This window comes from Silene latifolia, chromosome Y (assembly GCF_048544455.1).
Source record: "Silene latifolia isolate original U9 population chromosome Y, ASM4854445v1, whole genome shotgun sequence".
Taxonomy (NCBI): domain Eukaryota; kingdom Viridiplantae; phylum Streptophyta; class Magnoliopsida; order Caryophyllales; family Caryophyllaceae; genus Silene; species Silene latifolia.
The window spans coordinates 193,654,812-193,661,244 of NC_133538.1; positions in this window are offsets into that span (position 1 = coordinate 193,654,812).

A 6,433-nucleotide genomic window follows, 5' to 3' on the forward strand; every position below is an offset into this window, starting at 1 on the left:
TTTAGATGGGACATTCTAAAACTTGTAATTTCATAAGTGAGAAGAAACTTATTGTATTGCCTGGGCAAAAGAAGGTCTGCAAATAAATAGTCGTACACTTTTTCTCCCTGATAAAAGTCGAATATTCGAGTTTTTGAATTATACTAGTATCTGTATAAATGTGCTTCTTTTTGCAGTGCTTCAAAGGGAATTGGGTCATGAAATCCATGTGTGTCGCCTATAGTAAGGTATTTGCTCTATAAAATATAGATCAACCATAACCCTTTAATTTCAATGTTATTCTTACTATTGAGCCACTGTTCTTCTATTTTAACTTGTTACTTGGGACAATAGTGAATTTGTACATTAGAAAGCTATGATTAGTAAACATGAAATGGAGACATTTTTATTTCTACTTCCATTTCCAATAACTAACGTACACTAATTCTTGAGTACATAGATAAATGTTATACTATGCTACTTGGCGTTCAATAATATTCAAACTTCCTTATTTTAAGTGTTCATACCATTCTCTTGATTAAACCATCATTGCTTCTTTCTTCACAAACCTAAGCCAATATCAGAAGTATATCTGATCGATCTCTTGTGTCAGGTAAGAACAATTTATGTTGCTTTGATAAAATGTGCTAATTACATTTAAAAACATATTATCTCACAATATATCTGTTTGGTCTCTTAATTACATTCTATGTGCTTTTGATATTTTGTTAGTTTTTTTTTTCACATTTAGGTAAATCATGTGTAATCAAAGATAGACTAGATCCAATTCTATCAAGAAGTCGGTGGGGCCAAGTAGTATCATCTTTTGGACAAATTTCTTTAATATCCACTCGTGTTATACAAATGTTTTCTATTTTTGTTGATAAGTTTGTTATCTATGTAAATTTGCACATAATGTATGTTACATATTTTGGTTAATTGACTTTGAGTAATTGGTTGATTGTATAAAGATAGTTGTTGTTGATTATCGAATCATCTTGCATTTATGATCATTGGTATGACTAATGTCTGACAAAAATATAACGGCGTAATTTTTTTTGTAGAATTAAAAAATAATAGACATTGGATATTTATAAACACTGATGTCTATGTTATAAAATGGACATCAGACTTTCAAAAAACTCCGATGTCGATTCGACATATAGACATCGGATTTCGTAAAAGTCAGATGTCTATTAATCAAATAAACATCGGATTTCTTAAAAGTCTGATGTCTATTAATCAAATGGACATCAGACTTAAGTCTGATGTCCATTTGTCTTATAATGGACATCACTCAACTTAACATCGGTTGAGTATCCGATGTCCATGGCCCAAAAAGGCTGATGTAAATAACGAGTTTTGTAGTAGGTGATATTTTTAGAGAGGTCAATGCACAAAAAACCACGCCAAAGGGGGGAGGAATGCCGTGTGGTTTGGTCCTATTTATAGGATTCATTTGTACTCATTTTTACATACTTGTGATTGAAATTGGATTGAGAATTCCCTCTAAATTGTCTTGTTATTTCGTGTTGCTTGCACGAGTAAGAGGGCTACCAAAGGCTCGACGACTTTTCGAACCTTGCCTCGAACAAAGGACGCGATCCCGAGTTTGTGTTGGATTACTTGACGCGTATCGAGTAATTCACCCATTGGTCAATCTATAGGTCTAGATCGAGCAAATATCCCCTTTTATTTATACAAAATTCTCACATAAAAAAACAAAAACAAACAAATGTCAAACCCTTCCGCTCATACGCACCAAAAGTCTAACGCTTCCGCGCTATACGCATCAAAAGACTTTTGATGCGTATAGGCGGAAGCGTTTGTCATTTTATTTGTTTTTGTGTTTTCTTTTGTGCAAGAATAAAGGGATATTTGTTTCAATATCTTATGTAGAGATCGAACCAATGGGATATTTGCTATCGTTAGACCTATAACGATAACAAAGGGGGAATTGCTCGAAACGCGTCAAGTAATTCATCTTAAACTTCGGAACGCATCCTTGGTTTAAGGCAAGACTTGAAACTTGTCGATCTTTAAGGGAAACATGAGAAAGCCTCTCAAATATCAATTCAATTTTCTTCAAACATACATGCCGTACAAATGAGAAGAATCGGCCCTTATATAGCCGAATTCTCCTTGGCCTCCAAGTCTAGTATTTATTGTTTACATGAGTTTCTAGGTGCCTAGTTTTTAGCTTTGACTTAACAATAAAAACTAGGCTAGACTTTGGTAGAAAATGAAGTAAAACTATCAGATTTGGAGCAAGTTTGTACACGAAAACTCTCAAGTGACAAACAAAGAAAACTCAGCTTGTTTAGGACTCAAGGTATGACTTAATTCGAACACAAAGCAATGAATTAAGCCTAGGACTCGTCCAAGCACTTAGCAAAGGACTTATCCAACCTCCTAGCACTAAGCAAGGGAGTTTATCAAGCACAAAGCAAAGATAAATAAGAAAGAAAGCAGGCTACTTCTTAGGGTTTTTGTCATTCAAAATAATCTGATTTTTGCTAAGAGTTGTGCTTGCTTTTATAGAACAAGAAAGACAATCCCCTCCCTTCATATAAGAGTACATCCTAAGGTCACAAAAAGAGCTGCTAATAGTACATAACACGGCAGCCAAGACCTTAAAAGAAAACAGAAATGAAAAGGACATAAAGCTTAAAAGATAGAAAGTAAACTAGTAGTACAACAATCTCTTGTTTACTAGCTCAAGTCTTGTTTATGCACACTTGGACTCACTTGGAAGACTTTGGCAAGGCTGCAAAAACTCTCCTAAGGGCCCTTGAGCTATGTTTGATCAAAAGAGGAATGTTGATAGCGACATATTGCACAATAGCCTAAGCATGCTCCAGCTGTGGTCCTTATTGCACCCGGTTTTGTTTAGCTCTTCAACTCTTGATAGGAAACTCTTTGGGATACAAGTTCCTACAATAAAATGTCTTAAACTCACCAAGGAATAGTCCCAAGCTGGAAAAAGGCATGGCTTCTTAGACGGGTTTCATGTTAGACCTCAATCTAGTGCAAGGTCCAAAACCGGGTTCTGAAATAGCTTCCTCGGTTGAATTCTCTTCAATCTCCCCTTCTTGAAAAGGATTTGTCCTCAAATCCTGGCCATTATCCTCTTCAATTTGTTCATAATAAGGACTTAAATCCCCAACATTGAATGTGCCATGGACCTCATAATCTCCGGGCAAGTTAATCTTGTAGGCATTGGACCCAATCTTTTCAAGGACTTCGAATAGACCATCCGCTCTTGGAATGAGCTTGTTCTTCCTTTTGGCTGGAAATCTTTATTTTCTTAAGTTTATCCAAACAAGATCCCCTAATTCAAAGTTCGTGGCTTGCTTAGGACCCTTGGCCCTTGCTTTGTATGCTTCATTTGTTTTCTCAATTTGCTTCTTAACTTGAGTATGGATTTGTAGCATTTGTTCAACCCTCTTCTTAGCATCAAAATCGATCTTTTTTCTTTGAATGGGTGCCAAATCAGTTGGCATGAGGGGGTTGGCGCCATAAACAACTTCAAATGGAGACTTGCCCGTGCTTGTAGAAGGAGCCCTATTGAAGGCAAACTCGGCTTGAGCTAGTTTGAGTTCCCAATCCTTCAATGACCTAGAGACCGTGCACCTTAGGATCCTCCCTAGAGTCTTGTTAGTCACCTCCGTTTGTCCATCAGTTTGGGGGTGATGGGAGGTGCTAAATAAGAGCCTAGTCTTGAGTAGCTTCCATAATGACCTCCAAAAGTGGCTCATGAACTTTGAATCCCTATCCGAGACAATAGACTTGGGAACTCCATGGAGCTTAACCACCTCTTTGAAGTATAAATCAGCCACACTAGATGCATCCTCCATTTTCTTACAAGCAATGAAGTGAGCCATCTTGCTAAACCTATCCACAACAATCATGATGGAGTCCTTGCCTCTTTGAGTTCTTGGCAAAGCAACTATGAAATCCATGCTAATGTCCTCCCATGGCTGATTTAGGACGGGTAAAGGAGTATAGGGGCCTGTTTTGAAGTAGGACTTAGATTGTTGACATGGAGCACACCTCTTGACGACATCTTGGGACATCCCCAAGCATGTTAGGCCAATAGAAATGCTCTTAGAGTATATCATAGGTCTTTTGAATGCTAAAGGCCCGGCAAGACCATTGGAGTGTGCCTCTCTTACTAACAAGCTTCTATAGGGACTCTTGGGCACATACAACCGGTTTCCACGAAACAAGAACCCCTCTTGGACCAAGTAATGACCCCCATTTGCTCGTCCATTTTGCAATGAACCCCACTCCTCTTTGAAATCTGGATCCTCCTTGTAAAATTCTTTCATGTGCTCAAATCCAAGCACTCTTTGTTCCATGTAACTCAACATTATGAACCTTCTTGATAGAGCATCCGCAACCACGTTATCCTTCCCTTCTATGTACTTGCTTGCAAAGTTGAATGATTGTAAGAACTCAACCTATTTGGCATGTCTATGATTGAGTTTATGCTGCCCATTGATGTACTTAAAAGCCTCATGATCTGAATGAAGAACAAACGTCCTTGGCTTGAGATAATGGCTCTAATGAGTTAAGGCTCTTATAATGGCATAAAACTCTTTGTCATAAGTTGAGTAATTAAGCTTGGCACCACTTAATTTCTCACTAAAGTAAGCAATTGGCTTGTGCTCTTGAATAAGGACAGCCCCAATGCTAATGCCACTAGCATCACACTCAACTTCAAACAACTTATCAAAATTTGGTAAAGCAAGAATAGGAGACTCACATAGCTTCTCCTTGATGGTGTTGAAGGAGGTTTCGGCCTTATCTCCCCATTTGAACTCCCCCTTCTTCATACATTCAGTTATAGGAGCCATGAGAGTGCTAAAGTCCTTGATGAACCTCCTATAAAATGATGCTAACCCATGAAAACTCCTCACATCCGTGACATTCCTAGGAATAGGCCATGACTTGATTGCTTTAATCTTCTATTGATCAACCAATATGCCCCGGTCAGAGATGATGAAACCCAAGAATTGGACTTCATTTTGCATAAAAGAACACTTCTCAATCTTCCCATACAACTTGTGTTCCCTAAGAGTGTCAAACAATATTTGCAAATGATTGAGGTGCTCTTCTTTGTTAGGACTATACACCAAGATGTCATCAAAGTATACAACAACAAAGCTGCCCAAGTGAAGTCTAAGCACTTCATTCATAAGCCTCATGAAAGTGCTTGGTGCATTAGAAAGACCAAATGGCATGCCAAGCCATTCATACAACCCATGCTTTGTTTTGAATGCGGTTTTCCACTCATCTCCTTCCTTGATTCTTACTTGATGATAACCTTGCCTTAAATCAATCTTTGAAAATAGTTTGGCCCCACTAAGCTCATCTAGGATGTCATCAAACCTTGGTATAGGAAACCTATACTTGATTGTTATGTTGTTGAAGGCTCTACTATCGGTGCACATCCTCCATGACCCATCTTTCTTGGGCACAAGTAAAGCTGGAACGGCACAAGGGCTAAGGCTTTCCCTCACAAAGCCCTTGTTCATAAGCTCTCCAATTTGTTGTTGCAATTCTTGAGTAGCTTTAGGATCACTTCTATAGGCTGCCTTGTTGGGTAGAGTAGCTCCCGGAATAAAATCAATTTGGTGTTCAATTCCTCTAAGAGGAGGCAAGCCACTAGGAAGTTCACTTGGAAACACATCACCATAGGTCTTAAGTAGACGTTGGACCTCACTAGGCAGCCCCTTCTCTTGTTCTCCCACCACTCTCTTGGCTATAAGCACGTACACATCTCTATCCTCCTTTAACTCTTGCAACATTTCTGCCCCATTGATTAGTAACACCTCCTTTGATGGTTCAAGCATGGAAGGTGTTGGAATATGCTTGAGAACAGGTGGTAAAGGTGCTAGGATGACCTTTCTTGAGCCAAATTTGAAGGTGTAGGTGTTGTCTTTACCATGATGAACCGAGTCCCTATCAAACTCCCAAGGTCTCCCAAGTAGCAAGTGACAAGCATCCATTGGAAGAACATCACAAAGAGCTTCATCTACATAGCTCTTACCAATGGAAAATGGAACCAAGCATTGCTTATCAACCCTTACTTCAGCCCCTTTGTTGAGCCACCTTAGCTTATAACGACTAGGATGGTCTTGTGTAGGTAATGATAGCTTTTCAATGAGAGTACTAGAGGCTACATTGGTACAACTCCCTCCATCAATGATAAGATTGCAAACCCTTCCTTTAATGGTGCACCTAGACCTAAAAATTTGTTGTCTTTGGTCCATTTCCAAGGGTTGGGGTTGGGTATGCATCACTCTCCAAGTAACCAAGCTAAGACCCGCATCCGGCATAACCACATCAGTCTCTTCATGGTCCGTCCCCTCCCTATCCTCATCACACACAAGGATCTCATCATCACCCCCAATGAACCACTTCAAAGCTACTAAGGGCTCTCTTGGTT